At 35.0% G+C, this 21,839-nt stretch overlaps 1 protein-coding gene across 1 annotated transcript in view; it reads right to left on the bottom strand.

Moving 5' to 3' along the window:
* The window catches only part of LOC143245433 (sodium- and chloride-dependent GABA transporter 1-like), a 220,192-nt gene extending 204,264 nt beyond the window's left edge, over positions 1-15,928 (bottom strand). The window contains exon 1 of the mRNA XM_076491783.1: positions 15,813-15,928. The gene's annotated coding sequence lies outside the window, so the exon portion shown is untranslated. The remainder of the gene's footprint in view (positions 1-15,812) is intronic.
* Between the last annotated feature and the right edge of the window lie 5,911 nt (positions 15,929-21,839).

Raw genomic sequence — 21,839 nt, 5'->3', positions numbered from 1 at the left:
CGCTGACATTTTATAATCAGTAGAAACGTCCGAGTACAGAGTAATGATAACTATAACTCAAAGTTGTATTTGGTATTCTGACAATATTCGTAACATCATAGCCAAACTAAAATCACTCCAGCATAAAACTGTGTGACTTGTTGGGAGTCGAAACAAGATTATTTTAAAGGTTAAAACATCGAGCTACTCCATTATTTCAGACCTAAGATCATTCTTATGAATGTTTTTACTACTTGGTGATCTGGTATGCTGTCTTATCTCAAAGGGGGAAGAGCTTTGAATACCAGAAACAAAATTGGCCACAACGCGATATCTGAGTGAGAGTTACGAAAAGAAAGAACTAGTGGACTATGTGAGTAAATCTGGTTCTTTTGTAAAGTACTCTGGCCAGTACTTTATGATAACAGAATTAAATAAATAAGAGATAAATATCGTTTTGTTTTTACTCTGATTTGAAGAGAACTTGGACCTAATTAGAGAGGAAATATTTAATGACGACTTGACAGTTAGAATACAAACAGTTAAATCCAACACGTGGTTAAATCTGGTTCTTTTGGAAAGTACTCTGGCCAGTACTTTATGATAACAGAATTAAATAAATAAGAGATAAATATCGTTTTGTTTTTACTCTGATTTGAAGAGAACTTGGACCTGATTAGAGAAGAAATATTTAATGACGACTTGACAGTTAAAATACAAACAGTTGAATCCAACAGTTAAGTTAGTTAAAAGATATTGTAATGCCTGGATTTCTAGTCTGAAATTGTAGCAACCAAAAGTTAGTGTGAGTCTGTATGCATCAAAAGTTCATATACAATATCAGAGTCACGTTAACATCTGTTTCCTATAAAACTCAGCAACACGTTCCATTTGCTTTGATTGAAGGCCATACGAAGATCAGTGTTCAGCAAAAAAAAAACCGTTTTCAAACCAGGAAGTGTAAGAATGTGTCTGCGCTGCAGAAACATAACAAGAAAAAATAAGAATGTTTTAAAACGAATTAGTTTTACTATAGTCCTTTGTGAATACTGTTCATAAATTAATCTGGTTACCTAGAAGGAAGTAACGTTTCTAACCCTTCTGCTCTACATCAGATATAGAGGTAGTTTAAAAAAAAACAGTACAGTATAGCGAGCTCTTCTATCTTTCATTCTTCGATACAGAGCAGAACAACTCAGAAAGGAACACTCGAGGGGAATTCTGTTTAAAACCGGTTACTGGTTATCAGAATACTTGCATCTCCCGGCTCTCTCCACGTCAGTCAATCAATCTAAACACATCTCATCGTAAGCCTGTGGATGTGGTTCTGGATCTCTCTTCGGCGGGCCTTACCGTGCTGACTCTCAGCTCTCCATGACGCTCCTCCTGATGAAAACTTATACCATATTAGACTCGCGGTCATCTATGACCATCACATTCGGAAAAATAAACCATTCGCCAGCAATTGGAACCTTACTCCATCACTCCTATTCTCACTTACACTAGTTATTCTTGCCATGTGTGGGGTGAAGAGAAACAGCAGTTTCTGACCGCCCCTGGTTATTTTTCGTTCGTAATGAACGAAATCATAATTTAACCAAAATTCCTACCATGACCTAAGAGAATACTTATTACTAATACTGTAGCGTTCTAGCAACGTGGTTTTATTGGTTCTCAAATTTTGGCGAAACCAGCCGCGGCTTGAAGAGGGCCGGCCACCAGTCCATTGACAAACATATCGAGACCTTTTAAAATCAAATGATTCTTATTCAGATGAAACTAAGGAATTTCAATATATATCTCCTTACACTGATAACATTCTATTTACCAACGTAAACCTTAATAAAGATCTTGTATAACCAGTTCCCGATGATCTCCCATCCTGACATGTAAATTTTAATAAAGATCTGGTATAACCACTTCCCGGTGATCTCCCATCCAGAAGTGTTAACCTTAATAAAGATCTGGTATAACCAGTTTCCGGTGATTTCCCATCCAGAAGTGTTAACCTTAATTACCAGTTCCCGATGATGTCCCGTCTAGAGATGTGAACGTTAATAACGATCTGGTACAACCGGTTTCCAGTGATCACCCATCCTGACATGTAAACTTTAATAACGATCTGGTACAACCGGTTTCCAGTGATCACCCATCCTGACATGTAAACTTTAATAATGATCTGGTATAACCAGTTTCCAGTGATCACCCATCCTGACATGTAAACTTTAATAAAAATCTGGTGTAATAAGTTCCCGGTGATCTCCGATCTAGAGATATAAACCTTAATAAAGACTTGGTATAACTAATTCCTAGTGATATCCCATGCAGAGTATAAATTATAATAGAGATGTGGTATAAGTAGTTCCTAGTAATCTCCCATGCAGAGTATAAATTATAATAGAGATGTGGTATAAGTAGTTCCTAGTAATCTCCCATGCAGAGTATAAATTATAATAGAGATGTGGTATAAGTAGTTCCTAGTAATCTCCCATGCAGAGTATAAATTATAATAGAGATGTTGTATAACTAGTTCCTAGTAATCTCCCATGCAGAGTATAAATTATAATAGAGATGTGGTATAACTAGTTCCTAGTAATCTCCCATGCAGAGTATAAATTATAATAGAGATGTGGTATAACTAGTTCCTAGTAATCTCCCATGCAGAGTATAAATTATAATAGAGATGTGGTATAAGTAGTTCCTAGTAATCTCCCATGCAGAGTATAAATTATAATAGAGATGTGGTATAAGTAGTTCCTAGTAATCTCCCATGCAGAGTATAAATTATAATAGAGATGTGGTATAAGTAGTTCCTAGTAATCTCCCATGCAGAGTATAAATTATAATAGAGATGTGGTATAACTAGTTCCTAGTAATCTCCCATGCAGAGTATAAATTATAATAGAGATGTGGTATAAGTAGTTCCTAGTAATCTCCCATGCAGAGTATAAATTATAATAGAGATGTGGTATAACTAGTTCCTAGTAATCTCCCATGCAGAGTATAAATTATAATAGAGATGTGGTATAACTAGTTCCTAGTAATCTCCCATGCAGAGTATAAATTATAATAGAGATGTGGTATAACTAGTTCCTAGTAATCTCCCATGCAGAGTATAAATTATAATAGAGATGTGGTATAACTAGTTCCTAGTGATCTCCCATGCAGAGTATAAATTATAATAGAGATGTGGTATAACTAGTTCCTAGTAATCTCCCATGCAGAGTATAAATTATAATAGAGATGTGGTATAAGTAGTTCCTAGTAATCTCCCATGCAGAGTATAAATTATAATAGAGATGTGGTATAACTAGTTCTAGTAATCTCCCATGCAGAGTATAAATTATAATAGAGATGTGGTATAAGTAGTTCCTAGTAATCTCCCATGCAGAGTATAAATTATAACAGAGATGTGGTATAAGTAGTTCCTAGTAATCTCCCATGCAGAGTATAAATTATAATAGAGATGTGGTATAAGTAGTTCCTAGTAATCTCCCATGCAGAGTATAAATTATAATAGAGATGTGGTATAAGTAGTTCCTAGTAATCTCCCATGCAGAGTATAAATTATAATAGAGATGTGGTATAACTAGTTCCTAGTAATCTCCCATGCAGAGTATAAATTATAATAGAGATGTGGTATAACTAGTTCCTAGTAATCTCCCATGCAGAGTATAAATTATAATAGAGATGTGGTATAAGTAGTTCCTAGTAATCTCCCATGCAGAGTATAAATTATAATAGAGATGTGGTATAAGTAGTTCCTAGTAATCTCCCATGCAGAGTATAAATTATAATAGTGATGTGGTATAACTAGTTCCTAGTAATCTCCCATGCAGAGTATAAATTATAATAGAGATGTGGTATAAGTAGTTCCTAGTAATCTCCCATGCAGAGTATAAATTATAATAGAGATGTGGTATAACTAGTTCCTAGTAATCTCCCATGCAGAGTATAAATTATAATAGAGATGTGGTATAACTAGTTCCTAGTAATCTCCCATGCAGAGTATAAATTATAATAGAGATGTGGTATAAGTAGTTCCTAGTAATCTCCCATGCAGAGTATAAATTATAATAGAGATGTGGTATAAGTAGTTCCTAGTAATCTCCCATGCAGAGTATAAATTATAAATAGAGATGTGGTATAAGTAGTTCCTAGTAATCTCCCATGCAGAGTATAAATTATAATAGAGATGTAGTGTAAGTAGTTCCTAGTAATCTCCCATGCAGAGTATAAATTATAAATAGAGATGTGGTATAACTAGTTCCTAGTAATCTCCCATGCAGAGTATAAATTATAATAGAGATGTAGTGTAAGTAGTTCCTAGTAATCTCCCATGCAGAGTATAAATTATAATAGAGATGTGGTATAACTAGTTCCTAGTAATCTCCCATGCAGAGTATAAATTATAATAGAGATGTGGTATAAGTAGTTCCTAGTAATCTCCCATGCAGAGTATAAATTATAATAGAGATGTGGTATAAGTAGTTCCTAGTAATCTCCCATGCAGAGTATAAATTATAATAGAGATGTAGTGTAAGTAGTTCCTAGTAATCTCCCATGCAGAGTATAAATTATAATAGAGATGTGGTATAAGTAGTTCCTAGTAATCTCCCATGCAGAGTATAAATTATAATAGAGATGTGGTATAAGTAGTTCCTAGTAATCTCCCATGCAGAGTATAAATTATAATAGAGATGTGGTATAAGTAGTTCCTAGTAATCTCCCATGCAGAGTATAAATTATAATGGAGATGTAGTGTAAGTAGTTCCTAGTAATCTCCCATGCAGATGTGTAAATCTCGATTAGTATCCTGTTTAATTCTGTACCAGTAATTTGTTATCCAGTAAAGAAAACTTTACTAAAATATTACTTTAGTTTAACCCTATCCCGCTAAGGATTTTCCAGGAACGAATTTTTGTCAGGGAGATAATAAGCTACTGAGGAGAAAGTAGAAGCAATGTTTAACAATACTGTGCAATATTTAACAATGTTTAACAATACTGTGCAATATTTAACAATGTTTAACAATACTGCGCAATATTTAACAATGTTTAACAATACTGCGCAATATTTAACAATGTTTAACAATACTGCGCAATATTTAACAATGTTTAACAATACTGTGCAATATTTAACAATGTTTAACAATACTGCGCAATATTTAACAATGTTTAACAATACTGTGCAATATTTAACAATGTTTAACAATACTGTGCAATGTTTAACAATACTGCGCAATATTTAACAATGTTTAACAATACTGCGCAATATTTAACAATGTTTAACAATACTGTGCAATATTTAACAATGTTTAACAATACTGTGCAATATTTAACAATGTTTAACAATACTGTGCAATATTTAACAATGTTTAACAGTATTTTACAATGTTAACAAGTTCTCTGATCACGTGAATATAAAGCTGAATAATTTCAAATACTATTTACGAAACAAACAACAAAAGGTTTTTGACTAAATTTAGGCAGCCAGAACTGTGAACCCGACGATTCGTGGTTCATGCTCCGTTTCTGCACTTCATCAGGGCTAGTAGTACATGTTATTGTACCAATAACCATAATCGTGCTACAGTGACGAAACTGTTGTTTTACGTGATGGACAAAATGCCTGAATACCTCCATTATGGACTAGACATTCTGAAAAAAAGAAATTATAGCAACCAGTCCATAATAAATGTATCAAAAACATACAAATTAAAAAACTAAATCATCAGCTGTTCACATTTTAGCATCGGTATAACATACATATTGGAATCAGTCCAAATATGTAGAAACTTGATACGAGCATTTAAATAAGTATCTAATTATACATTAATTACAGCTTACCCTTGGTTGAAAACATGAAGGACAAATACGTTATTAAAATGATTTTGTAAACTGATGGTAAAGAAACACACTTTTCAATTGACAAAGACAATGAAAACATAGATTTTAATTTATAATACTAGAAGCAGTGCAGTTGTTATTCTAAAAACAAGAATATTATTACTAAACGACTTTTTAATATGATAAGTATGTTTGTACATTCGTTTCAGGGTCCTGGCATGGCCAAGCACGTAAGGCGTGCGACTCGTAATCCGAGGGTCGCGGGTTCGCGCCCGCGTCGCGCTAAACATGCTCGCCCTCCCAGCCGTGGGGGTGTATAATGTAACGGTCAATCCCACTATTCGTTGTAAAAGAGTAGCCCAAGAGTTGGCGGTGGGTGGTGATGACTAGCTGCCTTCCCTCTAGTCTTACACTGCTAAATTAGGGACGGCTAGCGCAGATAGTCCTCGAGTAACTTTGTGCGAAATTCCCAAACAGAACAAACATTCTTTTCAGACTTTATTTATCAAAATGCCTGACTAAACGTATGTAATAGCCCTCCAGTTGCACAACGGTATATCTCCGGGACGTACAACGCAAGAATTTGGGTTTCAATACCCGTGGTGGGCAAACCACATATAGCTCCTTGTGTAGCTTTGTGCTTTACTGGAAACAATAACATATTTTAATCAGTATGTTGTAATGGGTCATCTTTTGTAATATAATGAGTTTGAAAACAAGCAAAACTAATAACACAGTACTATATAAAAATGTTGGCCCAGGTGGATTAAGGCGTGCGACTCGTAATCTGAGGGTCGCGGGTTCGCATCCCAGTCGCGCCAAACATGTTTGCCCTTTCAGCAGTGGGGGCGTTATAATGTGACGGCAATCCCACTATTCGTTGATAAAAGAGTAGCCCAAGAGTTGGCGGTGGGTGGTGATGACTAGCTGCCTTACACTGCAAAATTAGGGACGGCTAGCACAGATAGCCCTCGTGTAGCTTTGCGCGTAATACAAAACTAACCAAACCAAGCAATGGGAGAGTAATTAAATATCAATAAATAAACTTTGTTCAAAATTGTTACCCTGACGTCAAAAGATGTTTTCAGATAATTTGGTATGAAAGTTTTTTCGTATGTTTTCAAGTTTTGGTTTGAATTTCGCACAAAGCTGCTGAAGGCTATCAACATTAGCCGTTATAAACTTAGCAATGACAAGCAGCTACTGAACGTACCCCACAGTCAATTGTTTATCGAAGAAGAGTAGGATTAACTGTACATAATAAAACCCCTACAGCTGAAAGGGCGAGCATATTCGGTGATAATATTCGAACTCACGACCCACAGATTGTAACCACCAGGCCTTAGTAAAAAGAACCTATGTCACTATGAAACTCCGAGAACATTTCTTATATAATGTAAAAATATGTAATTATTGTAATCTATTTATTTCAATATTTTGTGTACAAGTAGATAAAATTTAAAAAGAAAATTGTACAGTTCTTGTAAATAGATCCACATTTCTTAACGAATGTTATAAGGTACAATGGAAAGTATAAATCGAAGATCTAAACACATCTTTATTATCTGTGCGTATGAATATTTTGCATTGAAAAATACTGTTCCATACATTTACCAAAGGTCATCTGTTTTTGATGGCTTCAAACTACCTACAAATACCAATCAATGTCAAAATGTAGTTCTAATAACATAATGTTTTGGAAAACATGGGACCTATTTGTCCATCTCGACCGTCCCGCCCTCTAAATGACTTAAACAAAACTCTATCAATAAATAAAATTTAAAAACAATCTCAAAGCCAGTTCTTATTATTCACATACAAATGAAGCTTTTTCATGAACTCACATTTACTGCCCCCACAAGACGACTCATGAACATTATTCCTGTTCTGTCAACATTTGCATTTGTGTTCTCTAGTCCTACTGTTCTCACTGTTAAATATGAAAACAGATAATGTATCAATATTTTTAAATCCCTTCACAATCTTAAACACATCAATCAGATCCCCTCTTCCTTCTTCAAGAGAAAACAATTGGAGAGATCTCAATCCCTCCTCCTATGACTATCCCCAATCCCAAGTATCATTCTAGTAAGTCTGAACTCTTTCCAGGAATTTAATGTCCTTTCTTAGATACGAAGCTAAAGGCAAGACACAATATTCCAAATATGGCTTAACCATTGGCCTGCACACTTAAATTATAACCTATTTAGCCTTGCATTCAATATTCCTGAAGATACAATTTAAGATTCTGTTTACCCTACAGTTACGAACAGCACACCGTTTGGATGGCTTTAGAGACTCATCATAACACATAGGTCCTTTTCTTTAATAGCACTATTAGGGTTATTTTCATCAAAAGTATATTTACAATTCCAGATGCGACGATTTACCTTCAGTTTCTTATATATTCTTTACAATTAGAAACCAATTTAATTCCCAACTCACTATATGATTTTGTAAATCAGATCATAATTTCCTAGCAACCCACTCTTCTATCTAATTTATTAATCTTCTAATACTCTACCAACTCGTAATCTTCTCTATCTAATTTATTAAATTTCTAACTCTCTACTGACTAATAATCTCCTATACAGTCACTCTTCTATCTAATTTATTAATCATCTAATCTCTCTACTGACTAATAATCACCTATACAGTCACTCTTCTTTCTAATTTATTAATCATCTAATCCTCTACTGACTCGTAATCACCTGTACAGTCACTCTTCTATCATATTTATTAATCTCCTAATTCTCTCCTGACTCGTTTTCTCTTAACGAGCCCTCTTCTATCATATTTATTAATCTTCTAATTCTCTACTGACTCGTTTTCTCTTAACGAGCCCTCTTCTATCATATTTATTAATCTTCTAATTCTCTACTGACTCGTCATCTCCTGCCCATCCATGTTTCTAATTTATTAATTTTCTAACTCTCTACTGACTCATAATCTTCAATCCATCCATGTTTCTAATTTATTAATCATCTAATCCTTTATTTACTCATAATCTCTTATCTAGCCCCTCTTCTATCTAGTTTATTAATCTTCTAATTCTCTACTAACTCGTAATGTCCTATCTAGCACCTCTTCTAATTTATTAATCTTCTAACTCTTTAGTGTCACATAATCTCCTACCCAGCCACTCTTGAATCTAATTTATTAATCTTCTAATTCTCTACTAGCTCATAATTTCCATTCCAGCTACTCTTCTATCTAATTTATTAACCTTCTAATCCACTACTGACTCGTAATTTCCTGTTCAGCCACACTTTTGTCAAATTTATTAATCTTAGAATCCTCTACTGACTTGAAATCTCCTATATAGCCTCTCTTCATTCTAATTTACCAAATTTCTAACTCTATACTGACTCATTATCTCCTATCCATCCACGCTTCTACTTTAATAATCATCTAATCCTCTACTGACTCGTAATCTCTTATCCAACCACACTTCTATCGAATTTATTAATCTTCCAACTCTCTAATGACTCATTATCTCCTATCCATCCACGCTTCTACTTTAATAATCATCTAATCCTCTACTGACTCGTAATCTCTTATCCAGCCACACTTCTATCGAATCTATTAATCTTCCAACTCTCTAATGACTCATTATTCTATCCATCCACGCTTCTACTTTAATAATCATCTAATCCTCTACTGACTAATCCATCCAGCTACACTTCTATCGAATCTATTAATCTTTCAACTCTCTAATGACTATTATCTCCTATCCATCCACGCTTTTGCTTTTAATAATCATCTAATCCTCTACTGACTCGTAATCTCTTATCCAGCCACACTTCTATCGAATCTATTAATCTTCCAACTCTCTAATGACTCATTATCTCCTATCCATCCACGCTTCTACTTTAATAATCATCTAATCCTCTACTGACTCGTAATCTCTTATCCAGCCACACTTCTATCGAATCTATTAATCTTCCAACTCTCTAATGACTCATTATCTCCTATCCATCCACGCTTCTACTTTAATAATCATCTAATCCTCTACTGACTCGTAATCTCTTATCCAGCCACACTTCTATCGAATTTATTAATCTTCTAACTCTCTAATGACTTATCTCCTATTCACCCACTTCTAATTTATTGATCTTCTAATTCTCTACTGACTCATAATCTCCAATACAGTACCTATTCTATCTAATTTATTAATCTCCTAATCCTATAGTAATTCGTAATATCCTATCAAGAAACTATTTTGTCATATTTATCAAACTTCTATTCCTCTACTGACTTGAAATCTCCTATATAGTCCCTCTTCTATTTAATTTATTAATTTTCTAACTCTATACCGACTCATAATCTCCTATCCAGCCACTCTTCTACTTTAATAATCATCTAATCCTCTACTGACTCGTAATCTTTTATCCAGCCGCTCTTCTATCAAATTTTTTAATCTTTTTATCCTCTACTGACTTGTAATATCCTACCCAGTTTCTGTTCTAGCTAATTTATTAATTTTCTAACTCTCTACTGACTCGTAATCTCCAATCCATCCACTCTTTTAATTTATTAATCATCTAATCCTCTTTTGACTCATAATCTCCTATCATGCTCCTCTCCTATCTAATTTATTAATCTTCTAACTCTCTAGTGACTCGTAATCTTTTATCCAGCCCCTCTTTTATCTGATTTATTAATCTTCTAACTCTCTAGTTTTACATAATCTCCTATCCAACCACTCTTGTATCTTATTTATTAATCTTCTAATTCTCTCCTGACTTATAATTTCCTATTCAGCCACTCTTCAAACTTTTTATCTTCTGTCTACTGACTCATAATTTCAATTCCAGCCACTCTTCTATATAATTTATTAACCTTCTAATTCTCTACTGACTCATAATCTCCTATTCATCCGCGCTTCTACTTTATTAATCATCTAATTTTCAGCTGACTCATATTCTCTTATCCAGCAACGCTTCTGTCGAATTTATTAATTTTCTAACTCTCTACTGACTCATGATCTCCTATCCATCTACGTTTCTACTTTACTAATCATCAAAACTACTTCTGACACATAATTTACTATCCAGCCACTGTTCTATCAGTTTTATTAATCTTCTAACTCTCTACTGACACGTGATGTCCTATCCAGCCACACTTCTATCGAATTTATAATTCTTCTAACTCTCTACTGACACGTGATGTCCTATCCAGCCACACTTCTATCGAATTTATAATTCTTCTAATTCTCTACTGACTTGTAATCTCCATTCCAGTCTCTCCTCTATCTAATTTATTAATATTCGAACTCTCAACTGACACATGATCTCCTATCCATTCTCTCTTCTGTCTAATTTATTAATCTTCGAACTCTCTACTGACTCGTAATATCCTATCCATCCCCTCTTGTACCTAATTTATTAATCTTCGAACTCTCTACTGACACGTAATCTTTTATCCAGCCACTCTTCTATCGAATTTATTAATCTTCGAACTCTCTGCTGACTCGTATTCTCCTATCCATCTCCTCTTGTATCTAATTTATTTATCTTCGAACTCTTTACTGACTCGTAATCTCCTATCCATCCCCTCTTGTATCTAATTTATTAATCTTCGAACTCTTTACTGACTCGTAATCTCCTATCCATCCCCTCTTGTACATAATTTATTAATCTTCGAACTCTCTACTGACTCGTAATCTCCAATCCATCCACTCTTTTAATTTATTAATCATCTAATCCTCTTTTGACTCATAATCTCCTATCATGCTCCTCTCCTATCTAATTTATTAATCTTCTAACTCTCTAGTGACTCGTAATCTTTTATCCAGCCCCTCTTTTATCTGATTTATTAATCTTCTAACTCTCTAGTTTTACATAATCTCCTATCCAACCACTCTTGTATCTTATTTATTAATCTTCTAATTCTCTCCTGACTTATAATTTCCTATTCAGCCACTCTTCAAACTTTTTATCTTCTGTCTACTGACTCATAATTTCAATTCCAGCCACTCTTCTATATAATTTATTAACCTTCTAATTCTCTACTGACTCATAATCTCCTATTCATCCGCGCTTCTACTTTATTAATCATCTAATTTTCAGCTGACTCATATTCTCTTATCCAGCAACGCTTCTGTCGAATTTATTAATTTTCTAACTCTACTGACTCATGATCTCCTATCCATCTACGTTTCTACTTTTACTAATCATCAAAACTACTTGACACATAATTTACTATCCAGCCACTGTTCTATCAGTTTTATTAATCTTCTAACTCTCTACTGACACGTGATGTCCTATCCAGCCACACTTCTATCGAATTTATAATTCTTCTAACTCTCTACTGACACGTGATGTCCTATCCAGCCACACTTCTATCGAATTTATAATTCTTCTAATTCTCTACTGACTTGTAATCTCCATTCCAGTCTCTCCTCTATCTAATTTATTAATATTCGAACTCTCAACTGACACATGATCTCCTATCCATTCTCTCTTCTGTCTAATTTATTAATCTTCGAACTCTCTACTGACTCGTAATATCCTATCCATCCCCTCTTGTACCTAATTTATTAATCTTCGAACTCTCTACTGACACGTAATCTTTTATCCAGCCACTCTTCTATCGAATTTATTAATCTTCGAACTCTCTGCTGACTCGTATTCTCCTATCCATCTCCTCTTGTATCTAATTTATTTATCTTCGAACTCTTTACTGACTCGTAATCTCCTATCCATCCCCTCTTGTATCTAATTTATTAATCTTCGAACTCTTTACTGACTCGTAATCTCCTATCCATCCCCTCTTGTACATAATTTATTAATCTTCGAACTCTCTACTGACTCGTAATCTCCAATCCATCCACTCTTTTAATTTATTAATCATCTAATCCTCTTTTGACTCATAATCTCCTATCATGCTCCTCTCCTATCTAATTTATTAATCTTCTAACTCTCTAGTGACTCGTAATCTTTTATCCAGCCCCTCTTTTATCTGATTTATTAATCTTCTAACTCTCTAGTTTTACATAATCTCCTATCCAACCACTCTTGTATCTTATTTATTAATTTTCGAACTCTCTGCTGACTCGTATTCTCCTATCCATCCCCTCTTGTATCTAATTTATTAATCTTCGAACTCTTTACTGACTCGTAATCTCCTATCCATCCCCTCTTGTATCTAATTTATTAATCTTCGAACTCTTTACTGACTCGTAATCTCCTATCCATCCCCTCTTGTATCTAATTTATTAATCTTCGAACTCTTTACTGACTCGTAATCTCCTATCCATCCCCTCTTGTATCTAATTTATTAATCTTCGAACACTTTACTGACTCGTAATCTCCTATCGATCCCCTCTTGTATCTAATTTATTAATTTTCGAACTCTTTACTGACTCGTAATCTCCTATCCATCCCCTCTTGTATTTTATTTATTAATCTTCGAACTCTTTACTGACTTGTAATCTCCTATCCATCCCCTCTTGTATTTTATTTATTAATGTTCTTTTAATTGATATATTTGTTTCCAGATTCGACCAATGTCTCCAAATATTTCAGTTGCCCAAACTATTTGATTTTTTTTTTAATTTTATGTTTTGAAATTTGTAACCAAAGTATAATTATTCCTTATCTCCACGTGCAACATAAGATCGAACCTAATAAAACAACGATTATTTGCACCCAGATGTTACTTGGTTTCTACCCTCTCCATTATTTCTATATTAGAAGTTAACAATAAATCTAAAATAGTATTGTTTCTAGTAGATTCCTTGACCAATTGGCGGAAAAATTCATCCTGAACAGTTTCAAAAACCTTACTCTCCCACGGTTTGACTCTAGCATTTCCCAGTTTATGTGTCTAAAATTAAAATTACCAATAATTATGAGTTCATTAATAGCTGACATATTAATTTTATGGTAAAGTTTTTCACTAATTTCAACAGTACCATCTGATGGTGAGTAATACATTTTCATATCCACTAATAAACATCTAAATGTATTCAGTCTTCTTGCTATTATCTTAAATACTTCAACAACATGTAACTCACGTTTCACTTATCAAATCACTTCTCTTCTCTTTACTACTCTATCCTATTAAATAACTTGTAACCCTGTAGCACAAAGAAACTTCTGTCATCCAAATAATATACATATAACCATGCTTCAGTTGTTTCTATTATATCAAAACCCTACATTACAACCAGTACTCTAAAGTCACCTACTGTATTTCTTATACTTGTTGCATTACAGCTGTAACAATTAAGTCTACCGTTATTGCTACTTCCATAGAACCGGAACTATCATCAAGCGTTGCTACAGCTGTATAGAACCGGTACAGTTCTGAAGAGATGTCATAGCCATATATAACCGGTACAGCCTTCTAGATACGTTATAAATGTATGAAACCGCTGTTGTCCCGTAGAAACGCTGTCTATATTTAATTGGTAAAGTTTGTTGACACGCTGTGACTATATGCATGTAGATATAATACAGGGCCTGGCATGGCCAAGCGTGTTAAGGCGTTCGACTCGTAATCCGAGGGTCGAGGGTTCGAATCCCAAACATGCTCGCCCTCCCAATCGTGGAAGCGTTATAATGTGACGGTCAATCCCACTATTCGTTAGTAAAATAGTAGCCCAAGAGTTGGCGGTGGATGGTAATGACTAGCTGCCTTCCCTCTAGTCTTACACTGCTAAATTAGGAACGGCTAGCGCAGACAGCCCTCGAGTAGCTTTCCGAGAAATTCAAAACAAACAAACAAACAAAAGATATAGTACAGTTCTGTAGAGACGTGGCTGTGTCAATCTAGTGGAGTTCTGTAGAGACGTGTCTATATAGATATAGTACAGTTTTGTAGAGACATGGCAAAATAGATCTGGTACAGTTCTGTAGAGACGTGCCTATATAGATCTAGTACAGTTTTGTAGAGACGTGGCTGTATAGATCTAGTACAGTTTTGTAGAGACGTGGCTGTATAGATCTAGTACAGTTCTGTAGAGACGTGGCTGTATATATCTAGTACAGTTTTGTAGAGACGTGGCTGTATAGATCTGGTACAGTTCTGTAGAGACGTGGCTGTATAGATCTGGTACAGTTCTGTAGAGACGTAGCTGTGTCGATTTAGTACAGTTTTGTAGAGACGTGGCAAAATAGATCTGGTACAGTTCTGTAGAGACGTGCCTATATAGATCTAGTACAGTTTTGTAGAGACGTGGCTGTATAGATCTAGTACAGTTTTGTAGAGACGTGGCTGTATAGATCTAGTACAGTTCTGTAGAGACGTAGCTGTGTCGATTTAGTACAGTTTTATAGAGACGTAGCTGTGTCGATTTAGTACAGTTTTGTAGAGACGTGGCTGTATAGGTCTAGTACAGTTTTATAGAGACGTAGCTGTGTCGATATAGAACAGTTTTGTAGAGACGTGGCTGTATAGCTCTAGAACAGTTCCGTAGAGGCATGGCTGTGTCGATCTAGTAGAGTGCTGTAGAGACGTTGTGGCTGTATAGATCTAGTACAGTTCTGTAGAGAAGTTGAAGTTCCATGGAACCGGAACAGTCCACTAAAAAACGTTTTGATTGTATTGAACAGTTCAGTTCTCTTGAGATATTGTAGTTGTATAGATATGTTATGTCTGAAACGTTCCAGTACATTTCTGTAGAGATATTTTATTTCTGTATAGTCCCAGTACAGTTCTGTACAGATATTGTGTCTGTATAGTCCCAGTACAGTTCTGTAGAGATGTGATGTCTATATTGGTCCAGTACAGTTCTGTAAAGTCATTATGTCTGTATAATTACAGTGCAGTTTTGTGTTTTAACTATATAGAATGTTCATCTTCAGTTGTTGTTATATGTTACAACTATTACAAAAAGTACTACTCATGTGAACTTGATTTTATGTCGATGCTATTTTCGATAGCTTGTGAAAATTCCCTGAATAAGACAAAATTGAACTCTGTAAAAGTAAAACAGTACTACAAACATAACAATATTTTGTCCAACAAGACACTTACCTTAACAACTCACTTGTAAGATGAATATTCCAATCATAAAAACAGTTGCACAATAAACAGGACAACGCACTACACTGATTGTTTTCTGTAGATTCGTTCAGGTGGAAAATATTCCTACGCATGCGCAAAAAGAGTATTCGTTCAGTGAGAGAGAAAAAAAATGCAAAGTTTAGCCATTGGCCGTGTTGGAAACAGGTTTGACATGGTTTTATATACCTGTACACGAAATATGTAATGTTAAAACAGATACGGTTGGTACAAGTGAATTTTGTTATCAACATTATCAATATAACATTACTTTAACTGTATAGTGTTTAACCTGAGTAGTAAGATTTGGTTTGTTTGTGATGAACACTATCAATATAACATTACTTTAACTGGTATAGTGTTTAACCTGAGTAGTAAGATTTGGTTTGTTTGTGATGAACATTATCAATATAACTTTACTTTAACTGGTATAGTGTTTAACCTGAGTAGTAAGATTTGGTTTGTTTGTGATGAACACTATCAATATAACATTACTTTAACTGGTATAGTGTTTAACCTGAGTAGTAAGATTTGGTTTGTTTGTGATGAACACTATCAATATAACATTACTTTAACTGGTATAGTGTTTAACCTTGGAAGTAAGATTCAGTTTGTTTGTGATGAACATTATCAATATAACATTACTTTAACTGGTATAGTGTTTAACCTTGGAAGTAAGATTCAGTTTGTTTGTGATGAACATTATCAATATAACATTACTTTAACTGGAATAGTGTTTAACCTTGGAAGTAAGATTTGGTTTGTTTGTGATGAACATTATCAATATAACATTACTTTAACTGGTATAGTGTTTAACCTGAGTAGTAAGATTTGGTTTGTTTGTGATGAACATTATCAATATAACATTACTTTAACTGGTATAGTGTTTAACCTTGGAAGTAAGATTCAGTTTGTCTGTGATGAACATTATCAATATAACATTACTTTAACTGGAATAGTGTTTAACCTTGGAAGTAAGATTTGGTTTGTTTGTGATGAACATTATCAATATAACATTACTTTAACTGGTATAGTGTTTAACCTGAGTAGTAAGATTCGGTTTGTTTGTGATGAACATTATCAATATAACTTTACTTTGACTGGAATAGTGTTTAACCTTGGAAGTAAGATTCGGTTTGTTTGTGATGAACATTATCAATATAACATTACTTTGACTGGAATAGTGTTTAACCTTGGAAGTAAGATTCAGTTTGTTTGTGATGAATATTACCAATATAACATTACTTTGACTGGAATATTGTTTAACCTTGGAAGTAAGATTCAGTTTGTTTGTGATGAACATTATCAATATAACATTACTTTGACTGGAATAGTGTTTAACCTTGGAAGTAAGATTTAGTTTGTTTGTGATATACATTATCAATATAACTTTACTTTGACTGGAATAGTGTTTAACCTTGGAAGTAAGATTTAGTTTGTTTGTGATGAACATTATCAATATAACTTTACTTTGACTGGAATAGTGTTTAACCTTAGAAGTAAGATTTAGTTTGTTTGTGACGAAAGCTGCAATATCACAGTAGTTTAACTGGTATAGTGTTTGACCTGAAAAGAAAGATTTTATTTGTTTGTGGCGAACAACATCAATATATCATTACTTTATCTGGTATATTGCATAATATGAAAGTAAGATTTAGATTGTTTGTCATAGCACTATCACTATAACATTGCGTTAACTGGTATAGTGCGTCATAATAAACTATGATTTTGTTTGTTTGTGACGAACACTATAAATATATCATTAGTTTACAAAAACTATAAGTATATCATTAGTTTAACTGGTATAGTGTTTAACCTGCAAAGTAAGGTTTTGTTTGACTGTGATGAACACTATCAATATAACATTACTTTAACTGGTACAGTCTTTAACCGAGAAAGTAAGGTTTAGTTGGTTTGAAATGAACACTACCAACACAACAGTAGTTTTAGTGGTATATTGTGTAACATGGTAAATAGGATTTAGTTTGTTTGTCTTGAAAACTATCATAACTTTGACAGGTATGAAGCGAAAACTAAAGTTAAGAAACGTGAAAGTTATTATAAAACATAAAAAATCAAATTAAAAGAAAAGAATATTCAGATAAAAGATATAAATAATTTAAGAGGCCAATGGCTCTTAAAAAGTTAAAAACACGATCAAGTTGGATGATATCCCTATCTCCATGATACTGTCTGACGTTAGAAATAAACCCGTAGAAAAGACATGTCCAAATTGGTACTGTCACTCACGGTCATAAGAAGAGCACGATAGTAAAACTTTGTAACTTGAGTATCACAAAGACTACATAATGTTGGACCAGTCCTAGATAAAAGAAAATGATGAATTAGAAAGTGTGACCAAGGTGTAGTCTAGGTTTAGGCATAGCTGTGATGGCACCAGAGTAGACGGAACTAGCCATGGTATCGGCAAGCACGTTCCTTTGGATATTGACGTATCCAGATATCCTGAAAAAATGGACATAAACAGAAGTTAAAGCCCACAGGGTCACCTGAATTTGTATTTTTCTTATAAATGGGAATATAAGAATGGTTCAATAAATATTCGGCAAAAAGAAGGCAGTAATTCCAACAGGAAATATCCACCTTCAAAGAATAATTTTATATATAGGGATGGCAATACCATGGAGAGATGAGCTAATCAATGGAGACAGGAATGTGACACATTAACAAAGACAGATGCGCCTGGACACAAAGGTCAAAGGAAAGAATGGAAGACTGTCTGTTCCAAAAGAGCATTGTCTAACTGGGATGTTCTGGCAAGAATCGAAGTTTAATGTCATACTGACAAGAATGTTGCAAGTGGTGGGGATAAGAAACAAGTTTGTAGGACTCTTGTGTACAAATTGTGGACTGAAGAAGAGCACAGATTCAGTCCCCAATAGGTGGAACACAGGGCAGTTCCCTTATACACTTGAAAAGTATCTGCTTGATGTGAGGAATGAAAGACAAACCCCAAGAAGTTTGTCTCAGGGACCTGTGTTTTAAAGTTACTGTTGGTGATAAAAGTTCATGCAAACGGTTTTGGAGAAAGATAAAGGTAAAACCTTTTGTTGTGGTCCACGTCAACAAATGATTGAGGGCAGTATGGAGATTATGTTCAATAAACTTCATGTTCGGCAACTGACAAGAGATGTGAATGTCCTTTACATCGAACCTGTTTGCAGCAATAGGAGGAAGTTGTGTAGCAATATCATTAATCTTGATATTGAAAAATGTGACACTCAAGGCATAGACCTGGGAGACTTGTAGTTCCTGCGGAAAACAAGGAAAGTGTTGAGCCCACATGGACGTGGGATCGCCTGTCCAATATACATTTCTGGATGAAAATTGATAAAGAGCCACTAACCCATACAAGTGGAGGTCCAGTTGAATGCGATCCCTCCAAGTATTGTTGTAAACCTTCTCAATGTCAAAGAACATGGAAAAAAGATGTTTCCATTTGAGGAAAGCTTCTCTAGTCGACATTTGAAGACGAATTAGGTGGTACACAGTGGAGTACTGTCGATGGGACAAGCATTATTCATTCTCTCTAAGGTGACAGCTGGTCAAAGCAAATGGACGATAGTTAGAAGGAATCTTGGGATCCTTTTCAAGTTTAGAAAAAAGACTGGCAATAGGCTGGTGTCAAGTATCAGGAAAAACATCCTTCTTCCAGATCCAGTTAAAAACAACCAGATGAGAGGCAATAGAGATATGGCAAAGCATCTCATAGTGAATATAATAAGGTCTGACCAATGAAGAGTAAACTTGAATTCCAACAATGTAAATGGACGATTATAATCATAGAGACGACCAAACCAAATGGGAAGAGGTGATTGTTCTGCCCGAGACTTGATGATCAAGAAGATAGAAAAAGTTCCAAATGCATGAGAAAACCTCTCAATGAGAATGTAGGCGTTGCTCTGAACATCAGCAACTTCCTGACCATTGGAAAGCAAGATGGAAAGGAGATGGGAAGTATACTTTCCACTGACCTTCCGAATCATATCTCATATGATTTTGATACTGATGGGAAAAGAGATGCTAGTTGTGGACTTATTCCAAGATTTGACCTTTACATTTAACTTAACATGTACAGGTATGAGCCCGCTGGAAAGCAATGTGGCTTAAAAGAGTGGTATCCCAGGCCCATTTTTGAGTCTTTCACATCATCTAGCAGACAGGACTCCACTATGGATAAGAATATCATGAAAAACGTGCCAAGGTCTTAGAAATAGATTGAGTAGCTTTCCAGACAATAGTTAGTCGCTGCTACCACACAGTAATCTATCGATGGCAGGATCAAGTTCCAAGACAGTGATGAGAGGGCCAGTCGGTTTATTTCAGCTTTTACCAAGGCACATGGGTCAGGTGGTATTGACCATGGTCAATATATGTCAAAATGATAAGAAAATGATCACTGTATCATGAGTCACTTTTAACCATCCATGAAAAACGAGAGAAATGTGGAAGGGAGCATATAGAAAGATCAATAGCAGACTGCAACAAAATAAGTAAAATAATAAATACTAAAAAAGGTTGTGATCTCTTCAATATCAGCACCATTCCAGAGGGCATGTGTCCACTAAAGTCTCCTAAAATTAAAAAGTGAGATAGCAACTGTTCAATGAAAGCATCAAACTCTGATTGATCACAAATCTCTCCAGAAGTAGAGAGTAGAGACAGCAAAGAGCGACGGTAGTATCCAAGCGACGGCCTACAAGGGAGTAGGAAGTGGCAAAGACAGGATAAACACGTTTGTCGACCAATCCCTCCATGCACTCGTCCATCATACAACCTCATTTTCGTATAACAAAAACTTCTGAAAGGTGAATGTATTGGCAGGTTTCAAAAAATGTTTTTGTAATGAAACACATACAGAATGATATGAATCGATCAAGGTCTTTATGTCATCCAGACTAGAATGGAAACCTTGATGTGTCCACTGTATCAAGTTATTTTTGTATGCAAAGGAAAACTGGGTAAATAACCCTTCTGTTTATGGCCACGTCATCCTTTTTATTAGAAGAGCTTCTCGACCCCATGGATTCTGCCTGGGTCAAGTGGGCAAGATTTTGTCAGTAGATGTAAATTTCAGTAACTGAGGACGTAAACAAAAACTGTTCTACATTTCAGAGCTGAAGGCAGTGGACCTGAGCAGACGTCAGAAGCTAGGGCTGAAGGCAGTGGACCTGAGTAGACGTCAGAAGCTTAAGCTGAAGAACATGGACCTGGGAAGTCTCTGAAAATAATGGTGGGAACAGGCACAGGAGTACACACTGACTTGCCAACATGAGTAACCACAGATGGCAAAAGACTCTTCACGAGGTCTGAGAACGACTCTGTTAGAAGTATAAAAATACATCTGTTCTTCCACTGTAGCTGTGGAACAGTGTAGTAACATATATCTGTGAAGTTGTTAAATAAAGGTTGATAATCGTTTTCAAACACTGGATCTCCTTCTCCTCCACCCACATAGAACAAGAACGAAAACAAGAGAGGCTAGAGCTATTGTGATTAACACTGTGAGAGTCCAGTTCACACTTGTAAGCATCATGAAAACAAGAGAGGCTAGAGCTATTGTGATTAACACTGTAAGAGTCCAGTTCACACTTGTAAGCATCATGAAAACAAGAGAGGCTAGAGCTATTGTGATTAACACTGTGAGAGTCCAGTTTACCGTTGTATGCATCATGAAAACAAGAGGCTAGAGCCATTTTGATTAACACTGTGAGAGTCCAGTTCACACTTGTAAACATCATGAAAACAAGAGAGGCTGGAGCTATTGTGATTAACACTGTGAGAGTCCAGTTCACACTTGTAAGCATCATGAAAACAAGAGAGGCTGGAGCTATTGTGATTAACACTGTGAGAGTCCAGTTCACACTTGTAAGCATCATGAAAACAAGAGAGGCTAGAGCTATTGTGATTAACACTGTGAGAGTCCAGTTTACCGTTGTATGCATCATGAAAACAAGAGGCTAGAGCCATTTTGATTAA

This window comes from Tachypleus tridentatus, chromosome 2 (assembly GCF_004210375.1).
Source record: "Tachypleus tridentatus isolate NWPU-2018 chromosome 2, ASM421037v1, whole genome shotgun sequence".
Taxonomy (NCBI): Eukaryota; Metazoa; Arthropoda; class Merostomata; order Xiphosura; family Limulidae; genus Tachypleus; species Tachypleus tridentatus.
Note: the sequence above shows the minus strand (reverse complement) of the source record. Positions and strands in the feature narration are given on the sequence as shown.